The sequence below is a fragment of the Leucoraja erinacea genome, chromosome 26, assembly GCF_028641065.1.
Source record: "Leucoraja erinacea ecotype New England chromosome 26, Leri_hhj_1, whole genome shotgun sequence".
NCBI classification, from domain to species: Eukaryota; Metazoa; Chordata; class Chondrichthyes; order Rajiformes; family Rajidae; genus Leucoraja; species Leucoraja erinaceus.
In genome coordinates, this window is record NC_073402.1 from 990,389 (window position 1) to 1,013,708 (window position 23,320).

The 23,320-nt window shown below is 46.4% G+C and overlaps 1 pseudogene; it reads right to left on the bottom strand.

Annotated features, from left to right (window-relative positions):
* Positions 1-5,769: 5,769 nt before the first annotated feature.
* LOC129709974 (U2 spliceosomal RNA) lies at positions 5,770-5,937 on the bottom strand (annotated as a pseudogene).
* Between the last annotated feature and the right edge of the window lie 17,383 nt (positions 5,938-23,320).

Here is a 23,320-nt window from a genome sequence, read left to right on the forward strand (position 1 = left end):
CCAGAGGATCTGGGGTGATGGAGGAACTGAAGGAAATCCACGTTAGGCAGGAAATGGTGTTGGGTAGACTGATGGGACTGAAGGCTGATAAATCCCAGGGCCTGATGGTCTGCATCCCAGGGTACTTAACGAAGTGGCTTTACAATTTGTGGACGCATTAGTGATCATTTTGCAATGTTCGATAGATTCAGGATCAGTTCCTGTGGATTGGAGTGTAGCTAATGTTCTCCCACTTTTTAAAAAGGCGGGAGAGAGTAAACAGGGAATTTTACCTCGGAGTCACGTGAGTGACTACGTGAAGAAGGGCCGTCCGTGTGCGTGCGCGTCTGAACGCAACACGCGCAACGGACTGGTAGGCACTGTGTCCTCCCTGCCTGTCGGGATGGGCAGGTAAGGAAAGTTGATCTACTTACCTGCGTTCTTTCGGGCTTGAAGCTTTTAGTAGCTTCAGGGCCCAGATGTCAGGAGACGGTCCGCGGGGAAGTCGGCTGCCGAACACCGCAGCATTTCCAGTAGCGGGCGACGGTCTTATTCCCGACATTAGCGCCGGCAGCAGAACCGGCAGGAGACTTCGAGCAGGAGGAGAAGCTCCGTGGTGGTCCCGGGGGATGTAAAATCCACCCGCAAGTCTTACAAACCCGTTGGCTCAGATGAGTCCGGGGCAAAGGGATACCCTCCCTCAACAGAGAGCGTCTGAGGACGACTCTCCCACATGGAGCAAACTTCGAGATCGAGAGGAATATTTGGGTAACAACGGTCTATCTACGAGGTAGATATAACACGGTGACAGATGCTGGATCACAAATGTTTAATAACAACACAGAATGGATGTTGAATCAGACAGTATTTACCAAAATAAATACACGATTTGGCATACCAGATAGTGATCTATTTGCATCTAGACTAAACCATCAGTTACCCAGATATGTGTTCTGCGAGCTGTATCCAGGAGCAAAGGCAGTGGATGCTTTCTCCCTCAATTGGGGAGGATTGTTTATGCATGCTTTCCACCAATTTGTCTCACAAACCGATGCTTGACCAAAATTAAGCAAGACTAAGCCACAGGCATATTGGTAGTGCCAGATTGGCCTACTCAAGCCTGGTCCCCAAAAAATTTGGGAACTATAGTCCAGCCAGTTATCGCTGTACCCAAGAGCAGGAACCTCCTAGTGAACCCAGTTACAGGGAGCAATCATCCACTACACGAACATATTAACTTGTTGGTCTACAGATTCTGAGGAGGCCATTTCAAGGCATAGGACTGTCCGAACAAATACAACACAGTTCGGATAACAGATGTCTTGGAGTTCCTAACAACTCTGTACTATAACTATAAACAAAGTTATAGTGCAATCTGTAGTGCCAGAGGCGCACTCTCCTCCTATCTGATGCTGGAAGCAGGGCACGGGTCGATAGGAACGCACCCCTTTACAACAAAATTCATGAAGGGAATTTACAATTTAATACCTCCAAGACCAAGGTACACGGACACATGGGATGTGAGCGTGGTACTAACGCTACTTTGACAGTGGGGACTGCCTATAACTAACCCTGAAGGTGGTATGCTGACAAAGAGTCCAGACACTGCAAAAGCTATGGTTGGACTACATGACCACCAATATGAAAAACATAACATTCCTAATCAGGAACCTGATAAAACAGAGCAGGCCAGGAATGCCAGGGATGGAGATCCAGTTCTTGGCATATCCAGAGGACCAACGTTGTGTGTGTGGTAACATACTAACACCACTATCTGACAGTTACGGAGAACCTCAGAGGCTCAGAACAATCGGTCCTCATCAGCCATAAAAAACCACACCAGAAGGTGTCAACTCAAACCATCCCCAGATGGTCAAAGGAGGTAATGGCGGTAACAGGAGTGAACATTTATATGGTTAAATCTCACTCCACCAGGGCTGCATCTACATCGACAGCAAGAGCTATGGACGTGCCCCTTGACGTCATCCTAGCGGCTGCAGGATGGACGAATGAAATAACGGTCCACAGATTTTATAACAAACCCATAACCGGACTGGGGTGTTTGCATGTACCATTTTAAGTTCTGTCCCTTAGTTTCCCCCCAAGGTTGGGAAGGGTAACTATTTTTTAAAACTTTTCTTTCAGTTAAAGCATCAGTGTCTTTACTTAACTACGTAATGTCTGAATGCTTTAATGATTACACGCATCCATGGTCAATCCATTCAGTGTGTGACACCTGGATTCGTAACCGGCGTAAAATAGTAAGATTAAACGAGAACTTACCAGTTTGAAGTTTGATCTGTATTTTATGAGGAGTTACGATGAGGGATTTCGTGAAGAACCCCGCTTCCACGCATGCGTGTCATTCTTCAAAGCAGCGGTGTGAGGTCACAGGAACCTATAATGATCTAACATAGTAAGATTATCAAAGAGATACCAGTTTTTGATATGATCATAAGAGGGTGGGAGCGGAGGGCACGAAATCCCTCATCGTAACTCCTCATAAAATACAGATCAAACTTCAAACTGGTAAGTTCTCGTTTAATCTTACTATTTTACTTCGGAGTCACGTGAGTGACTTCGTGAAGATTTCAAAGCTCTGTGACCTCATGCCGTGGAACGAGTCCATGCTTCACAACTGCCTTGGGTATTGGGAGAGAGCATCATTAGTAATTTTAAAACACAATTATACAAAGAGTTGTGTGGTATAATGAAAAAAAATTATATATAACATTTTTTTAAATTTGAGAATCATAGCCCTGTACAATTTTTGCTGCGGATGTTGCTGCAGCCCTGGTGGAATGAGAGTTAAAACATTAGTGTCATTTTTAGGACCTATTTGAGCCACCTAATATAGTTTGAGTCGTGACCCTTTCATGCGGTTTCTTTTAAGAGATAAACAACTCCATTTTCTGACCTCGAATGTTCTTAGTATATTCCATATATTGTTAGATGTGTCTTGCTATACACGGTCGTTTGCCATATGGGTGTACCATAAATTCAAACACTTGACCCGAGGAAACCCGATCTGTTTTCTTTTATTAAATCCTGTATGACAACACCAGTTTCTCGGTGAGATGATCAGGGAGTCCAGGCTCAGTTTGCTTAATGGCTGGACTTGTTGTGCGGTAAATAGCACCATGAGCATAACCATCTTCCTGGTCTGTTACTGAAGTGACAACGCTGTTATGAGCTACAAGCTCCTCAGCATGTTGAGAAACGACACCCACGTCCCAGATTTCGGAGTACCTGGTTTTATTACCAGGGGTGCGTTCCCACCGCGTGCCGCTCCGTTCCTTGTGATAGGTAATTGGAGAGTGCACTTGGGGCACTATTGATGGCACTGTAGCTCCATCGATTATCATAATGGAGGCTTGTTAAAATTCCAATACGGCCAGAATGTTCTTGGCCTTTTGGTCGAGGTTGTTGTCCAAGCAGTATATGCCCCATTTCTTGATGTCCAAAGGTACTGCTTCCGTGTTGACAGTCTTAGTGCAGGTGAGATGAGATTCATCGTCCTGTCTGACAGCCCAATGCCGTGCAGTGGGTCTTTAGACTCTATAAATCCATAATCCATAGTCTTATGGCATGGATGACAGCCTCCAGTCACTGGAAAATTGATAATTTTTGGCTATGTTCAATAGGGAACATGGTTCTAAACCATCCCCTGTATGACCGAATACCATGATTTAGAAGGTCAGTCGGAACTCTGAGAATTCCAGATGCCGAGTGTAGTTGAATATCTCTAGTACCCCATTGATGGGGCCGAACGGGGGAAAAAACATCACCCTATGGCTTTGTTACCTAACAATGCCAAGCTGGTTTTAGAATTTTAGTAAATAATATTGGAGCTAATGATTGCCCCTATTGTAAGCACTATTGCCAAAGTTCCTCTTTTGTGTCAATGCCTGCCATATAGAAAAACCCGCAGCTGACACCAAGTCTTATCAAGAAAAAAGAGTATCCATCTTAAAATGAATATCTAGAACAAATGTGTTTAGGGTTAAAATCAATGATAATCCTGCAACCCTACTCTATTTTATTTTTAATAAATATGTTTGATACAATTCTAATGTTCCATGAAAAGTATGCTCAATCACATCTTTTGTGTACAATTTTTGTAGCACCATGTGGGTTTTAGATAGTTTGGTTATGTAAGGACAAAATGCCCTTCTGGTGTATGTTGTACTGAGGTTATTGGAATGAGTAAATCTTATCAGATAACCCTGAATACTGCTGAGATTATATGAATCTGTAGTGATTATATACCATACATAACTGTAGTGTTGTAACCTCCCCTACCATCATAGGTCCCTATTTTAAACAGAAAGAAAACCCCACCCACCTACCTCCATGGTTACCGGTGGTTGTGTTATTTCCTTGGTTTTTTGACAAAGGAGGTTCTGGTTTGATATCTCTTGTTCGGGGTTGTGTGGGAGGTTGAGGTTCCCGCATCTTCCAGGGTGGCCGCCCTGGCCATACCCTAAAAAAGGATCCTGCGGGTTATTGATTTCTAGCACTGCCACTGGTATGAGGCACATTATTTATGGCGTTGCCTGTGGCCGGTATCATGCTCCAAAAATAGGCCCTTGCGCTGGCCTTGATGAGCCCCAGTGTCTTGGCTTTGTCCACTCACGGTTCTTTGTTTGCAAATGGTAGCATTTTTTGGGGTCCCAGTGCTGGCTGAATGGCCGCCTTCCATGTGTAGTTCAGATCATATTGCATATTACTAAACAGAGCTAGTGCGTCTAGATGGTCTTTGGTTACCTACATTTAGTCCAGGGTGCGAGTGTATTCTATGATGCCTTCCGTCAATCCCTTTAAGGTTCTCTGGATCTTGAGGTCCTGGTTCCTGATGTTCGTCCCCATATGCTGCCAAATGCATTGGTTTACACTGGGCACCCGTAATGCCTCACCGTTGCCAGGTGGCAGATGTCTGGCCAGTGTCTGTAAATTTATTCTTGTTGGCGTTTGTGGCCAGACATATAGTAATACTATTGCCATCCTGGATCCAAGTCTCCCCATGTTTGACTTAGTTAAAGTAATCAGCCACCATGTCCAGCAGAGTCCCTGCTGTGTTAGGATCATGGGACGCTGTATTACCAGGCTCTGGCCCATCAGGGTCCTGCCTACTCTTTTTTATAGAGTTAGAGATCTCTAGGGTCCCGCACGGGGTACCCATGTGGGGCTTAACTGCTGCCCACTTGTCTTTTGTTCTGCGGACCCCTCTTGCAAGTCAACCCAGAACTGACCCACAGTGCTCCCCTCTGATGGGGTAGAAGCATTGTGCAGCCCTCAAAGAGGTACTGCTGTGGGTTATCACGTTGGAGCAAGGCTCCATACACCGCTTCTTCCCGCTCCAGCCCTCTCGGGCGCTGGTTGCCGGCGGTTTTATGCAAAGTCGGACCCTTCTCAGTCCACTACCTTGTTTGATTTGTGTCTAGCCTACCGCTCGGCCGCATGGAGCTGGCCGGTGCGGGGCCGACATCGGGCACCGCTGATCCCACTACGGTTGATCCAAGTGCCGCTGGCTGCTGCTGGCTGCCCGCTGTTCCACGGTCCTCCTTCTCCAGCTTTGTCCTTCCTTCCGTGGAGTGGATATGGCCGGTGTGGATGATAACTGGTACAGCTGATTCCATCTATTCCTTTAACCCGGCTCCAACGCTCTCAGCGCTCCTGGCTGCTCCTTTATCTTAGACCCGTGGGACCCACCCCCGTACTGACGGTACTGGTCCCTTGTGGTCGATGCAGCCGGTCAACCCCACTCTAATGCCCTCAATTCTGGGCACTCCTACTTATATGGTCCTTAGCTAAGGAACATATAAGACATTAAAACTGATGATAACAGCTATTATAGATTTTATTTAATATATGGTCCCTAGATAAGGGACGTATCAGATATTAAACTGATAAGAACAGAGACTACACTTGATCTTAGCCAAAAGGCCTAGAAGCGATCATTGTAACTAAAAACCCCGCTGGGACCGACCCTGGTACTCACATACTGGTCCCTTGTAGTAGATTGCAGCCAGTCAACTGCCAAGTCCTTTGCTGCTGAAAAATGAATTTTCTCACCGTGCTGGAGCGAAGTTGGGCACAGGTGTTTTCCTCCTCCGGGAATCGATGTGCCCATGCTGCTCCTGCCGTTGCCAGCTCCTGCCGTTGCCAGCTCCTGCCGCAACCTGCGCTCCTGCAGCTGTCAGTGCTCCTGCAGCTGCCGGCTGCCACTGCTGCTGCCCGTACTCCTGCAGCCGCCCGTACTCCTGCAGCCGCCCGTACTCCTGCAGCCGCCCGTACTCCTGCAGCTGCCGGCTGCTGCTGCTGCTGCTGCTGCTGCTGCCGCTGCCGCTGCCGCTGCCGCTGCTGCTGCCGCTGCCGACTGCCGCTGCTGCTGCTGCTGCCACTCCTCCGCGGTTCACCCGCCGGCCTTCTGCAGCTTACATGGACCCGGTCCATGTCTGCACCTAGAAGGTAAGTTGAAGGAAACGCAGGGTCTCTTACCTGCTGTTCCCGACTTTCCTTCTCCCGCTGGTGACCGTCGTTCCTTCCGTTGCGGGTTCGAGCCGCTCGGACCGACCCCGGTATCCACGGGCCTGGTCCTTCGCGGCAGTTCCGCAGCCGGTAAAACCCGGCTGTTCCTATCCCGGTGCCTACCTTTTGGAGAAGGTTTTCGTCCCCAACGTCCCGTTCCTACTCCATCAGTGCCTCTGCACTCGCTGAGTGTTTCGAGCCCCGGTACCGCTGGTCCGTCCTGTCTGTCCCGCAGCCTCTGCGCTGGCTGCTAGCGACTGGTCCCAAGCCAGTCTCGTTTGAGACTGGCATACGGACCTCTTTACTTTGCTTCCCGCCCGGCCGAGAGAGGTGAATTTTGCTGGTGCGGAAGCAAAGTCGGGCACAGGTTGTTCCCCACCCAGGGAAACTCGTGCTGTTGCTGCTGCTGGCTGCTCGCCCTCCACGGGTCTCCCTGCCAGCTTTCCGCAGCCACCTAAAAGTAAGTAGAAAAAGAGGGAAAACGCAGAGTCTCTTACCTGCTGTTCCCGACTTTCAAATTCTCCCGCTTGGGGAACGCCGTTCCCCCCTGTGTGACTCGTTGCAATGCGTGTAGCGATATGACACGCATGCGTGGAAGCGGGGTTCTTCACGAAGTCACTCACGTGACTCCGAAGTAAAATCACAGAGCTTTGAAATCTTCACGTAGTCACTCACATGACTCCGAAGTAAAATAGTAAGATTAAACGAGAACTTACCAGTTTGAAGTTTGATCTTGATTTTATGAGGAGTTACGATGAGCGATTACGTGCCCACCGCTCCCACCCTCATACTATCAAGGTCATATGGAAGTTCTAGTTTCTTCACAATCTTACTATTCTCAGGTCTTTTTATCTGTGATTTAACACCGCTGCTTTGAAGATTCACGCGCATGCAGATGGACGGCCCTTCTTCACGTAATCGCTCATCGTAACTCCTCATAAAATCAAGATCAAACTTCAAACTGGTAAGTTCCCGTTTAATCTTACTATTATAGACCAGTTAGCCTGACATTGGTGGTGGGGAAGATGCTGGAGCCAATTATAAAAGATGAACTAGCCGCACATTTGGATAGCAGTAACAGGATGTGTCCGAGTCAGCATGGATTTACGAAGGGGAAATCATACTTGACTGATCTTCTGGAATATTTTGAGGATGTAACTGGGAAAATGGACAAGGGAGAGCCAGTGGATGTAGTGTAAATGGAGTTTCAGAAAGCATTTGATAAGGTCCCACATAGGAGATTAGTGGGCAAAATTAGGGCACATGGTATTGGGGGTGGAGTGCTGACATGGATAGAAAATTGGTTGGCAGACAGGAAACAAAGAGTAGGGATTAACGGGTCCCTTTCAGAATGGCAGGCAGTGACTAGTGGGGTACCGCAAGGCTCTGTGCTGGAACCGCAGCTATTTACAATATACATCAATGATTTAGATGAAGGGATTCTCTTCATATCTCATATCTCTAATATCCTTTTAGATAGTGAGGTCCCTCCCGGAATGACACAGACAAGCATGGGAATATGAATCGGCTCAACACATAATGAAAGATACATGGGATGAAAGTTTACAACATATACATCAATGCTCATTAAATGCCAGACACTCTTTAATATTATTTAAAGTACTAAATAGATTGCACTATTCTAAAACAAAATTAAACATAATGTTTCCAAATATCTCTCCTATCCGTGACGAATGTCAATGCTTAGAAGCTAATCTAACTCATATTTTTGTAAATTGCATAACAATTAAAACATTTTGGACGGATATTTTTAAAATTACTTCTGAACTTGTTAACATCCAATTGGATCTTGACCCAAAACTAATAATATTAGGACTATCAGAACAAAGCATAAAACTCACAATAAATAAAATAAATTTCCTTGATTATAGTATAATAATTGGGGGAAAATTAATATTAAAATTTTGGGAAAAATCCAACAACCCCCACAATTAAAATGTGGATCACGGAAATGTCTGAGACCTTACACTTGAAACAATTAGGCTTGGCTTAATTGACAAATCAGAACTATTTGCTAGAATATGGTCTCCATTTATTGATTTTCTAAAAGGGTTCAACTGGTTCAACAAGGAAGCTGAACTGAAACTTGAATCCAGGACAGGATGAACAATTACACTCTATAATCTACGGACCTATTTCCAAAATTGTGCTATTGGTAAACCTCTTTGCGTCCCCCCCCCCCCCCCCTCTCTATTAGCTTATAGTTTCCTTTTTCTCTTCCCTTATTTCTTCTCTCTATACAGCTCTCTTTCAAAAATATATATAAACAATTAGAAGCTGTGTTTATATGTAACTGGTAAGCAAATTGTGTATTGGTCATGATATGTATATGCTTCTAATAAAAATATTAAAAAAATAAATGGTGTCAAGTTGGGATAAGGGGAAGTACAACAGGATCTGGGGGTCCTTGTTCATCAGTCAATGAAAGTAAGCTTGCAGGTTGGTCTGTCGAAATGACCAGCATTAATTTTGAGTGCTTGTATTTTTGCCCTTTGTAAATTTTGATAATACAAAGGTCCAAATTGTGTGGCTGGAAAAGCAGCCGCTATTTTGCCAATCACCCTTGCTACCAATCTGATAGATGGTTCACTGATGTCAATGAGTTTGTTGCAGGCCTCAGTTAAGACTGTAGCCTTGTCCTTTGGTAAAGTCACCGACATGTGAACTGAGTCAATAGTGAACCCCAAATAATCCATTATGGTGGAAGGCGTTAGTTTAGATTTAACTGGATGGATGATAAACCCCAGTTTCTCAAACAATTGTTTGGTGGCTGATACAGCTAGTTTGGCTAATTCCAAAGTTTTGCCCACAATTAATATGTCATCTAGATAGGCCATGATCATATGTTTTTGTTTCCGAAGAAACGCTAGGGCTGGTTTCAAGATTTTTGTAAACAGCCTGGGGGCTGATGTTAATCCATTTGGTAGAGCTCTATACTGCCAGTGCTGCCCCATCCAGTTGAATTTTAAATAACGTCTGTGGTCAGTCCGTATAGGCACTGAATAGTAAGCATCTTTTAAGTCGATGCTAGCCATGAAGTAGCCTTCGGAAATCAATTGTTTGGCAGTAACAAAGGTTTCCATTTTGAAATGAATATATTGCACACATGTATTCAATTTGGTCAAATCTATGATGATGCGACAACCACCATCTTTTTTGTTTTTGGTAAAGATATTAGACACAAATTCCAGAGAATCGTGTTGGGTTTTTTCAATTACCCCCTTTGCATGAAGTCTCACCAGTTCAGCATGTGCTTCTAATTTTTCTTTTCATGAAAGTACGAACGTTCGGTACATGCTGAACTTGGGGGCTATTTTTGTGCACAAATTCAATGGTATATCCCTGGATACTGTTTAGGATATAAGTGTCTGTAGTTAATGTACTCCATGCATCCCAAAAGAAGTGTAATCTTCCACCGATATGTGTATTATCCACACTTCCTATAATTTGTAAGGGACCAGACCCACCTACCTCCATGGTTACCAGTGGAAGGTTTACTTCATCCTGTGTAGTCTTCGAGGAGGTTGAGGCGCTGGTGTCTGGGTTTGGGTTTGGGGTTTGTGCATTTTCCATGAAGGCTGGTCTGGGCCATGGCCTAAAAAAGACTGCTGTCCTGTATGCCCGGCCTTTGAGCTTTCACCAACTTCTCTTGTTCTGCTGGTGGGTGCGTAAGGGTGCTGTCTTTGGCTGTGGGAGGTCCTTGCTGTTGTCGCCTTTATGAGCTCCAGGGTTTTTGCCTCCTCATCGAGCTCCTTAACCTGCTTGGACAGGTCTACCCCAAATAATAATATTGGTGGCTTTGTGTCTCCAGGTTTGCACAGGCCTGCAAATTTTGGATTTAAGGCAGGTCGGATGGCACTATCTCTGATACTATTGATTTCATACTGCGTATTGCAGAATAGTGCCAGTGCATCCTGTTGTTCTTGTGACATTTCCTCCCCATCCACTGTGCGAGCGAATGCTGTGATCCCTGCTGTTAGTAGTTTTAATATTCTCTGGAGCTTGACTTCCAGGCTTCTAACTCCTGCTCCGACGTGTTTCCAGATACAATTATTCACGACTGGAACATTCAGGGATACGCAATTTCCTGGGGCCAGATATTTGGCAATGGTGTCCATCACAGCCTGTTCCTGTAGTTGCTTGAATGACAGGAAATCAATGCTGGCAGCTAGTTTCTGTTCTAGGTTTCGTCCAGTCTGATCCGGCTGTATGTAGTTGGACACCATGTCCAGTAGATTTTCTCCTCCCTGCATCCCCTGCACACTTGTAGTTTTTTCGGCAAACCCCTCTTCAGAATCAGACCAGAATTGACCCCCAGTACTCCCCTCTGACGAGGGAGATGCACTGTGCAGCCCTACGTAAGGTGCTGCTGTGGGTGTTATGTATGACTCACGGTGACTAGACTACATCTCCCGGAGTCTGTCACGTTGGAGCATTTGCTCCATGAGCCGCTCCATCCGGCTCCAGCGCACACGGTCGCTGGCCACTCGCGGCTCCTCAAAGTCGGATTCATGAGAGTCAACGGTTCTGTTTGTTTTTCGTTTTGGCTTCCCGCCCGGCGGCGGTGATGATCTGGCCGGTGCGGGGGCTAAGTCGGGCACAGCTGATCCCATTACGGGTGATTCCTGTGCCGCCGGCCGCTGCTGGCTGCCCGCAACTCCGCGGTCCTCCCCTGCCAGCTTTGTTGCAGCTCTAATTGACTTTTTCGATTTATCCATCGTTTCCCCACCTGTGAAACAGTATGGGAACAATAATGACCGCAGAGTAACCACTTACCTGTCGGTCCTGGCTTTTAAACTTGCCGCTGCGGGGGAACGTCGTTCCACCCCGCCTGTCGTTTCGCAATGCGTGTAGCGATATGACATGCATGCGTCCTGGCGGGTTCTTCACGTAGTCACTCACGTGACTCCGAAGTAAAATGGGGTTCAGAGAGCGAGATAGATTAGCCATGATTGAATGGCAGATGGCCCGATTGGCCTAATTCTATTCCTAAAAAACTGGATCGCCTCAACGCAGAGGGAGACGAGGAGGGAAGTAACAAGGACTTTAAGACTTTTGCCTTCCATCACAGTGACGAGTTGCCTGGTAGACTCGCTGTGGTGGATGATAAACTTTGTTAAGAGTGTGTTTTGTTATTTTATTCTATGAGCTTCCAGTGGAAGTGGTGGAGGTAGGTTCGTTGGTATCATTTAAAAATAAATTGGATAGGCATATGGATGAGAAGGGAATGGAGGGTTATGGTATGAGTGCAGGCAGGTGGGACTAAGGGAAAATAATTGTTCGGCACGGACTTGTAGGACCGAGATGGCCTGTGTCGGTGCTGTAATTGTTATATGGTTATATGGTTATGACTGCAAGGTATACAATTTAGTTCAGACTGAAATGTCTGAATGACAATAAAGGATACTTTACTTTAAAACTTATGAACTCGTGTGTTGAAAATCCACCAGAACTCAAAGAGTCAATCAGAACTCTCGTGCCAGAATTAGGAGACTCATCTTATAATGGAAAATTCGGCCCAATATTGAAGTATTTTCATCTGTTAAATCACTCAGTTTTTTCTCCATTTACAGTAATTACCTTCTGTCCAATGTCATTCTGTTTTTGCCAGATGACTGCACTAAATTATTTAGGCTTTTTGGGGTTGCCATGACATCTTTTTTTCCAACTAAGTACTCTGATCAAATAATGTCACAGAACACAAGCCTAGTGCAAGCTTTACACCACCATATCAATGGTTCCATAACCATGCTCCTGATCTGTCCCAGATAACAAAAACAAGAAGCTGGAGTAACTCAGTAGGTCAGTCTGAAGAAAGTCCCAACCCAAATCCCCATCTGTCCTGACCTGCTGAATTTTAATTTAGTTTAGATTAATTTAGAGATATAGTGTGGAAACAGGCCTTTCGGCCCACCGAGTCTGTGCCGACCAGTGGTCACCCCGTATATTAGTTCTATTCTACACACAGGGACAATTAAAAAAGCCAAATAACCTACAACCCTGCACATCTTTGCAATGTGGGAGGAAACAGGAGCCCTGAGTTTTGGCTCAAGTTTGCAGCATCTGCCGCCTCGTGTTTTATGTAGATTTTTATTAAGTGTAAAAAGTCAAAAGATGATAGTCTGGCAAATAAATCAGTGTTTGTATTTTAGCAAATGGGGGAAAGAGCATCACAATGACCAGAAGGTTTTGAACATATGTTTATGCAAACTGGAGGCACAGCGCCTCATATTCCTCTTGGGTAGCTAACCACCCAACAATGTGAACTTTGAATTCTCCAATTTTAGGTAATTACCAAAACCCCCACCTCCCCCTCCTCCCCTTCTCTTCCCCCTCCCCCCACCATTTCATTTCCCATCCCTCTATCCACTGTGCCCCACCTGGACTCACACCTCTTTCTACCCTCTTCCCACTAGTCCCACCTGCCTATGTTTGATCCATATCCCTCCGAACCTGTCCTATCCATGCACCTGTCTAACTGTTTCTTAAATGTTGCGATAGTCCCTGCCACTCTGGCAGCTTGTTCCATGCACCTACCACCCTTTGTGTGAAAAACATACCCTCAGATTCCTATTAAATCTTTTGCCCTTCACCTTAAACATATGTCCTCTGCTCCTCGATTCACTTACTCTGGGCAAAAGACTCAACCATATCTATTCAAATCATGATTTTATACACCTCTATTAGATCATCCCTCAGCCTCCTGTGCTCCATGAAATAGAGTCCCAGCTTACTCAACCTCTCCCTATAGTTCTGGCCCTCTAGCTCTGGCAACTTCCTCATAAATCTTCACTGTACCCTTTCCAGTTTGATGACATCTTTCCTATTACATGGTGCCCAGAACTGAACACAATACTCTGAATGTGGCCTCACCAACTTCTTATGCAACTGCAACATGACCCAACCTCTATACTCAGCCTGACCCGCTGAGTTACTCCAGCACTGAAACATCACAGAACAGGGCAAGATTAGCAAGTTTGCTGATGATACAGAAGTGAGTGGTTTTGCAGATAGTGAAGATGGTTGTGAAAGATTACAGCAGGATCTGGATCAATTAGCCAGGTGGGCAGAGGAATGGTTGATGGTTGCATGGTTCCTTGAAGGTCGTGTCGCAGGTATATCAGGTGGTCAAAAGGTATTTTGGCACTTTGGCCCTCATCAGTCAGAGTATTGAGTATAGAAGTTGGGAGGTCATGTTGCAGTTGTATAAGACGTTGGTGAGACCACATTTAGAATATTGTGTTCAGTTCTGGGCACCATGTTATAGGAAAGATGTCAAATTGAAAAGAGTACAGAGATCCCCATCCTGGATCAGTCCAATCAGGGTTTTGTCATCCACAAACTTGAGAAGCTTGACAGAGGTGTCTGTGGAGGTGCAGTCATTGGGTGTGAAGTGGTGATTGGAGTGGAGTGGTGATTGGAGTGGGGTGGGTGTAGAAGGGCCCAGTCTTTGCAGACTGAGGTCAGGCTGTGAGTGGGTGTGAAGTGGTTGGGTGGGGTGGGAAAGGTTCCACTCTTTTCATACTGGAGTCTTGCCTTATGCAGGTGTGAAGTGGTGAATGGGAAGGAGAGGGTGCAGGATCCATTCTTTGCAGACTGGGGTCTGACTGTGTTTGTTGGGGAGGGGGTTTCAGGGTTACATTTCTGATTTTCAAGCCTGGAGTGATACTCATTCAGGTTGTTCCCCAAAAGTCACCAAAAAATAAACAAATAAATAAATAAATATCGGGGAAAAAAAATCAATGTTTCCACTTTGGAAACGGACAGTTCTCTGTTCTCTCCTCCCCGGGCGGGAGTGGCTGAATCTGAACCCAATGGCTTTAACCCCTACACCAGTCGCCGCAGCTGACGATTAGTGTTTGGCAAATGGGTGATCACGTCGGCCAAGGCAGACTGAGCGAAGGTGTTCGGCAAAATGATCGCCCAGTCTTTGCTTGGCCTTGCCGATATATAGGAGTCCATCTGCAGAAGATGAGGTTGGAGGAAGTGCAAGTGAACATCTGCCTCATCTGATAGGACTGTCAAGGTCTTTGGACAGAGCCGAGGGTGGAGGTATAGAGATAGCCGTTGCATCTCCTGCGGGTGCAGGGCAAGGTACCTGGGGAGTGGGTGATTTGGTGGGAAGAGATGAGTTAATCAGGGAGTTGCGGAGCGAATGGTCTCTGCGGAAAGCGAAAGCCGGTGGCGATGGGAAGATGTGGCAAAGGCTGATGGGGTGAAAGGTTTAAGGTTGTTGGGGCCAATGTCGATAGTGGTTATGGGATGTATGTGTTTGGCCTGTACTGACTTTGTTATGTCTTCTCTGAGTCTCTATGATATTGTAAGATGGTTGACCATGCAAACCACTAAATGTGCAATTCATCAGTTGTACTCATCATCCTTATTTATGGTTCCAACGTTTCAGGGAAATATTTCAGAGCTGGGAAGATGAATTACAAAGGGGTCAGTGCTGGATGGCAGGGAACATGTTGATGTGTTTTAAAAAAATATATTGTTTTCGTTTTAATAGACACAAAATGATAATATGGAAAGGATTTGATATGTTCTCAATTAAAGCATGGTTGTGCCAGTTCTCACTTCCTTCTCAATACTGCCAATAGAGAAAGCTTTTGAAACAAAGACTTTCATCACAGCAGGAGATTCCATACCTAAACACATCAGAAGATTGTTGACATCAGTGGTTGGTTTAATGGGTAATAAATAACTGGTGAAAAAAGGATATGGAGCCTCTCGTCTCTGTTGGACTTTGAATCAAAAGTATAGCTTTGAAACGTGAAATAAGGATGAAACTTGGTAGGAAAAGAAATATTTTATTCAGAAAGGAGAATGGAAGGAAATGTATCCTGAGAAAGTGCGGGAGCAATTTAGCAGGTCAGGCAGCATCTCTGGAGAACGTGGATAGGTGACGTTTCAGGTCAGGACCCTCCCTTCATCGGATGGTAAACCAGCATCGAAAATAGACGCAAAATGCTGGAGTAACACGGCGGGTCAGGCAGCATTTCTGGCGAAAAGGAATAGGTGACATTTTGGGTCGAGACCTATCTTCAGACTAAGAGTCAGGAGAGAGGGAAACTAGAGCGAAGATAGACTAGTGTCTACTTTCAGTGCAAACCAGCATCTGCGGTTACTTCCTACACTTTGTGCAAACCAGCATTTGTAATTCCTTGTGCGTGAAAACCATCCTGTTCGTTCTGAGGGACTCATTAACCATATAACCATATAACAATTACAGCACGGAAACAGGCCATCTCCACCCTTCTAGTCCGTGCCGAACACATATTCTCCCCTAGTCCCATATACCTGCGCTCAGATCATAACCTTCCATTCCCTTCCCGTCCATATAACTATCCAATTTATTTTTAAATGATAAAAATGACCCTGCCTCCACCACCTTCACTGGAAGCTCATTCCACACAGCCACCACTCTCTGAGTAAAGAAGTTCCCCCTCATGTTACCCCTAAACTTCAGTCCCTTAATTCTCAAGTCATGTCCCCTTGTTTGAATCTTCCCTACTCTCAGTGGGAAAAGCTTTTCCACATCAACTCTGTCTATCCCTCTCATCATTTTAAAGACCTCTATAAAGTCCCCCCTTAACCTTCTGCGCTCCAAAGAATAAAACCCTAACTTGTTCAACCTTTCTCTGTAACTTAGTTGCTGAAACCCATGCAACATTCTAGTAAATCTCCTCTGTACTCTCTCTATTTTGTTGACATCCTTCCTATAATTAGGCGACCAAAATTGTACACCATACTCCAGAATTGGCCTCACCAATTCCTTGTACAATTTTAACATTACATCCCAACTTCTTTATCTGCGCTATGCTGGCGACAGGTTTAAGAGCACTATTCCCAAAAGTCAAATCAAATCAAATGTATTTATAAAGCACATTTATTTCGACAGTGGTCGAATAGGGGACGCCGTCGAGTATGGCTGCCCTGCCAGCAGCTGTTCGTCCTTTCACCCTTTTTTAAAGTTTTAGTGAGTTAAAAGTGTTCGTTTTGGAGCTCTAGTCTTTTGGGAGGGGGAGGGAAGGGGGAAACTGTATTTCTCGGTCCCTACCTGGTCGGAGATGCGGCTTTCCTCCGAGCCGTATCTTCGCCCCTTCCTCGCAGCTTACCAACGGTACTGGAGCGGCGTTTCCTGCCGGGACCGGCCAGAACTTCAGCTTCAGCGGTGGCACAGTGCTGGGACACCACCACGGAGCGGGCGATGCCTTACCCGGGTCGCCGTGTGGTATGTTCCGGAGTGCTGAGACTGCCGATTCCAACATCGCGGAGCTGCGGTCTGTGGAGCGCCCAGCTGCGGGCGGCGCCGAACTTTAAACACCGCAGAGCCTGGAATCTCTCGCCAAGATCGCCAGTGTTGGAGCTCAGACCAGCGCAGCCTGTAGACTTCGGGAGCCGTGGTCTCCGGGGAGGAAGCTGCCATTCCAGAGTGTCTATAAAGCTGGTTTAGGGCTTTATAGACAAACAGGAGAACCTTAAAATCAACTCTGAACCGTACAGGTGGCCAGTGGAGAGAGGCGAGAATGGGGGTAATATGGTTCTTCTTCCGGGTAACTGTCAGGAGCCTGGCTGTGGTGTTCTGGACCAGTTGCAGGCAGGACAGGGTCGACTGACTGATCCCAGTATACAGGGAGTTGCAGTAGTCCAGGCAAGAGTAAATAAAAGCGTGGATGACTTTCTCCAGATCTTTGAATGAGAGGAACGGTTTTATTTTGGAAATGGTACAAAGCTGGAAGAAACTGGCTTTTACTACTGAATTGATTTGCTTGTCAAACTTAAAGGCAGAATCAAATATCACACCAAAGTTTTTGACATGGGGTTTGACGAGGGTGGATAAGTTGCCAAGACTGCTGGTAATCACTTTGATGGAGTCAGGGGGACTAAATTCAGGCTTGTTCTCATTCAGCTGTAGGAGATTCTGTGCCATCCAACATTTTATGTCCTCAAGGCAGTTCATGAGATTGATTACATTTGACTGGTTGTTTGGTTCCAGGGGGAGATAAAACTGCATGTCATCAGCATAACAGTGGAATGAGATGTCATGTTTTTGAATGATTTGACTGAGGGGAAGCATAGAGAAAAGGATGGGGCCTAGGATGGGACCTTGTGGGACCCGCAGGCAGGACTCGCTGGGGAAGAGGAAAAGTTGCCTATGTTGATGGAGAACCATATAACCATATAACCATATAACAATTACAGCACGGAAACAGGCCATCTCGACCCTTCTAGTCCGTGCCGAACACATAATCTCCCCTAGTCCCATATACCTGCGCTCAGACCATAACCCTCCATTCCCTTCCCATCCATATAACTATCCAATTTATTTTTAAATGATAAAAACGAACCTGCCTCCACCACCTTCACTGGAAGCTCATTCCACACAGCTACCACTCTCTGAGTAAAGAAGTTCCCCCTCATGTTACCCCTAAACTTCAGTCCCTTAATTCTCAAGCTTCTATTTTTGAGGTAGGATGTGAACCAGTTCAATGCAGTGCCATCTACACCAACCGCGAACTGGAGACGGTCAATTAAGATGTTGTGATCCACTGTATCGCACTAAGGTCGAGAAGAACCAGGATGGCAGAGTCACCAGAGTCGACAGAAAGGACCAGGTCATTGTATACTTTCAACAAGGCAGACTCTGTGCTATGGTAAGCCCTAAAGCCGGACTGGAATCTTTCCAAGATGTTATGTTGGTGTAGGTAGGGCAGTAGTTGACTGAGAATAACCTTTTCAGGAACCTTTGACAGGAATGGAAGTTTAGAAATTGGTCTGTAGTTGCTGGGCAAGGAGTCTAAGTTAGTTTTTTTCAGGAGGGGCTGGACCACAGCGTGTTTGAAGCAGGTTGGAATGATAGCAGTGGCCAGAGAGCTGTTGATAATAGAGAGGATGCTGGGACCGGCTATGTCAAAGACATCCTTCAGGAGGACAGTGGCAACAATGTCGAGGGGGCAGGTTGTCGGTTTCATGGTGGAAACAAGCTTTGACAGGGAGGATAGCGTGATGGGTTGGAAACAGTCAAATTTAGATGAACAAACCAGTGAGACAGCTAGGTCGTGGGTCAACAGTCAATAGTCAATTTAATTGTCATTGACTATTGACAATTAAATTGTCATGGGGGGGGGATGTTCGTTTTAATGTCCTCAACTTTGTTAATGAAAAATTGTCGAAAATCTTCACGTTTAGTAGGGGACATATCCAAGCTGGTAATGGGGATAGGACAGATGACAGAATTTATGGTATTGAATAACACTTTGGGATTATGAGAGTTGTTGGAAATAAGATCAGAAAAGTATTTTGCTCTTGCGGTCTTGACTGCTTCCTGACATTTGTGATGACTGTTTCTCAACAGATCAAAGAACATTTGGAGCTTGTCACACTTCCACTTACATTCTGATTTTCCGCACTCCCTCCTCAGGGCTCTGGTGGTGTCAAGGTCAAGGCTGACCTTTAGGCTTAGGCTTTTTCACTTTAAGGGGAGCGACAGAATTCAGAATGGAAGAGCAGGTGGTATTAAATAAGGAAACTAGTTCCTCAGTGCTGAGATGTGGAGGAGAAACCTCAATAGTGCAGGTATTGGGAGCAGCTATGAGAGCTTCAGAGAACTTATTGGCAGTCAAAGAGTTAACGTAGCGACAGCAGCGTACAGGGAGATGAGATTCGGTGGGGGAGAAAGGCAGAGATGCATCAAATATAATAGCATTATGATCCGACAGACAGGCATCAACTACTTCCATATTTGAGATCGGAAAACCAGAAGATACGACTAGGTCGAGTGTATGGCCTAGCTTGTGAGTAGGTCCAGTGGTAAGTAAAGTCAGATTGAAAGACACAACCAGATGCATACATTCACATACGAGAGGCTTACGAGACAGCAAACATGAATGTTAAAATCATCAAGAAACAGGACACAATCAAAGTTGGGAAAAGTGTTAGAGTGAAATTTGCAATCTGAGTGATAAAGTCTTTGTGTACTTTTGGTGGACAATACACAAGAGCAATTACAGGGGATTGACCAGGCCTACTTTAATTAATTGCACCTCGAAGCTGGAGAAATGATCCGAGTTCAGTAGGCGGCAGCTAAAATCAAGAGTGTTTAATTGTCATATGTACCATTTATGGAACAATGAAATTCGAACTTGCTGCAGCTTAACACCCTGTTAACACAATAGCACACAATGACATTAATAATAGCAGTACAGGTGCACAACCTTTTATCCGAAGATCCAAATAACGAAAACCTCCGAATAGCGACATTTTTTCAGTCCTTGAAGAAAGGTCCTTGAAAACGTTCACCGAGGGCGGCCCGCAGAGGTGACAGCGGAACCTCCGGTCGGTCCTCGAAGAAAGGGGAACTAAAGCCCCATTCATAAAAGAGAAGGTGAGGGTATATTGCGCGGGAGGGTTAATAATTGACAATCTGCTGCTGCCTGCCCGCTGAGGTTAAAAAGTTCCCACGGTAGACTCACGATACACAGTGTATCGTGAGTCTTGCGTGGGAACTTTTTTAACTCAGCGGGCAGGCAGCAGCAAATTGTCGCTCCCTTCAGTTTCACCCCACCTACACCCCTCTGCTTCCCGGCCATGTGTGTGACCCCTTCCCTCCCCTCTCCAGCTCCCCGCGCATTGCACCGGCGCGGGGGTTTTGCACTGTCTTCACGTCGGAGCTAGTGCCAGTCACCGGAGACGTCAGGACCAACGGGACACCGACCCCCAGGCCCACTGCAAGCACGGAGATCCCAGAGACCTACAGCCAGCAGCAGCCCAGCCCCGTTCCAATTCCAGAGGAACACGCTCCCCGTAGGGACCGAAGCTGATGGTGTGCAAGGTGCGTCTTGGTCTTGAGGTTGCGGATGAGGGGGCGCAGCTCGGGCTGTGACGTCTCCGGCCACCCCCCTGTACAGGAGCTGAGACTGGGAACTGTGGGGTTGTTTGCAGTTGCAGAGGGAGGGGGCAAGGGCGGTACAGTTCCCAGTCTCAGCTCCATTCCAGGGGGGTGACCGGAGACGTCAGGACCAACGGGACACCGACTGCAAGCACGGAGATCCCATAGACTCACAGCCAGCAGCAACTCTAGCCCAGCCCCGCTCCAACTCCAGAGGAACCCGGGTTGCGGATGAGGGGGCGCAGCTCGGGCTGTGGGCGAACTGCCACTTGTCGCTGTAGCGGCGCATCGGGGAGCGGGTTCTTGTTGGTCCTGACGTCTCCGGCCGTCCCCCTGGACAGGAGCTGAGAGACGTCAGGACCACCAGAAGCCGCTCCCCGATGCGCCGCTACAGCGACAAGTGGCAGTTCGCCCACAGCCCGAGCTGTGCCCCCTCATCGGGACACCGACCCCCAGGCCCACTGCAAGCACGGAGATCCCAGAGACTCACAGCCAGCAACAACTCTAGCCCAGCCCCGCTCCAACTCCAGAGGAACCCGGGTTGCGGATGAGGGGGCGCAGCTCGGGCTGTGGGCGAACTGCCACTTGTCGCCGTAGCGGCCCATCGGGGAGCGGATTCCTCTGGAGTTGGAGGGACAGGAAGACACAGCGGCTTTTGAGAATGGTGGGCAATCACTTCCAAAGTTCTGCCCACACAGTCAGTACACCTCTCCTATACTTGTCTCCCGCACTAAGATCATCTCGCAGAGAAGGATCCCAGCCTAACCCTCCCTATTCTCTCCTATTCTGCAAGAAAAACCTACATTGAAGACTCAAACTCGCGATCGAGTAACTGCCGGGATCGAGGCGCAAACTCGCGACCTTACGGATACGAGCCGAGCACTCTACCACTGAGCCAGCCGTTAAAATCTACGCTAAAAATCTTCCATTCCGAAAACCGAAAAATTCTGAATTACGAAAAGTGTCTGGTCCCAAGGCTTTCGGATAAAAGGTTGTGCACCTGTACTAGGTAACCAAAGTCCGTACTGCACCCCATACACTAGCACTATCCTTTACACTAGGGATAATTTACAATATTTTAACCAAAGCCAATTAACCTACAAGGTTGTACGTCTTTGGAGTGTGGGAGGAAACGGGAGCATCCTGGAGAAAACCCACACAATTACAGGGAGAATGCACAAACTTCATACAGACAGTACCAGTAGTCAGGATTGAACCCGGGTTTCCTCCTAGGGTTTGGATAGGGTAGATTTTGTCAAATGGAGTTCAGGAGTGTTTCCTCAGGCAATATGTAGAGGGCCCTACATTTGGGTGACATTTTGGGTCAGGACCTCCAGACTCTAATTTTTTAGGCCCTTAGCCCAGTGGTCAGCCTACTGTGTGTGTCCGGTATATAGCAGCATCTGCAGTTCCTTTTTACACACCAATATCACTTTAGCAGATTACCTGGTCATGTAACTGTGTTGTTTGTGAGACCTTGTTACTCCAGCATTAAAATGATGTCTACTCTTCAAAGTATTTCATTGGCCTAAGACCACTGAGATATCCCAAGGTTTTGAAAATATTGAATCAATGCGAATTTCATCTTTCACACCCATATTCTGCCCATCCAAAAATGTTAACCGCGTGTATTCAAAGATTGGAGCGATCTTTCCTCCTATCCTGGGCGATACTACTTTCTCATGCAATATCATCGATCAGAGCTCATTCAACTCATTTTCTGTTTGTGATCTTTTTATGCACAGGTTGCTTCCGTAGCCAAAAATAACCACAATCTCACAGCCCATTGTTCATTGAAATGTCATGACAATGTTAAATAATGCACTCCATTCAGTACTTTGTGGTGGCATATTGTCCAGTGAGTGATCTGATACAATGCAAATATTGGAGAGGTGATGGTTGAGTTTCAAAAACTACAGTCAACCCTGACAACGGCTGGTGATTCATGGCCTGGCTCTGTATGAGAAGCATGTTCCTGCCCATGGTTCAATCAAGAGGCCATTTCAATGATACTTTATTGTCACATATACCCAGGTACATTGAAATGCTTGGTTTTACATACAACCCGGTAAAATCATACAGCAGACTTCACCTGGGCAGCAACACAAGAGTCGCCATGTTTCTGGCCCCAACAAAGATGCAAGAGTTCACTGAACAGTCCTATCTTCTGCCAGCTGCCACACGTGGCAACAGGTGGGTCCCCGCTGAGTCCCCGCTCCATTCTCAATGGTCTCCCCTTCACTCTCAACACCTCCCTGACCGATCCACCTTCATTCTTGGCCGCCACTCACCAGATCCTCCCATCAATGTTGGTGGTCCTTCGCTGTGTAGATCTCCATGGGTCCACTCTTGGTTTCTTGGTCCTCCAAAATATTCCAACTGGAATTTAAACTAGATGTGGTGGAGGGAGGAATTAAGCCAGAAAGGGTTATTGGGAAGAAAGAGCTACTTTAAATTTAGTTGCATCTGGTTGGGTAACTATAGTAGGGTGGAGATTATTCCATGCTTTAATTGTGTGGGGGAAGAACATAGAAACATAGAAACATAGAAATTAGGTGCAGGAGTAGGCCATTCGGCCCTTCGAGCCTGCACCGCCATTCAATATGATCATGGCTGATCATCCAACTCAGTATCCCGTACCTGCCTTCTCTCCATACCCTCTGATCCCCTTAGCCACAAGGGCCACATCTAACTCCCTCTTAAATTTAGCCAATGAACTTGCCTCAACTACCCTCTGTGGCAGAGAGTTCCAGAGATTCACCACTCTCTGTGTGAAAAAAGTTCTTCTCATCTCGGTTTTAAACGATTTCCCCTTTATCCTTAAGCTGTAACCCCTTGTCCTGGACTTCCCCAATATCGGGAGCAATCTTCCTGCATCTAGCCTGTCCAACCCCTTAA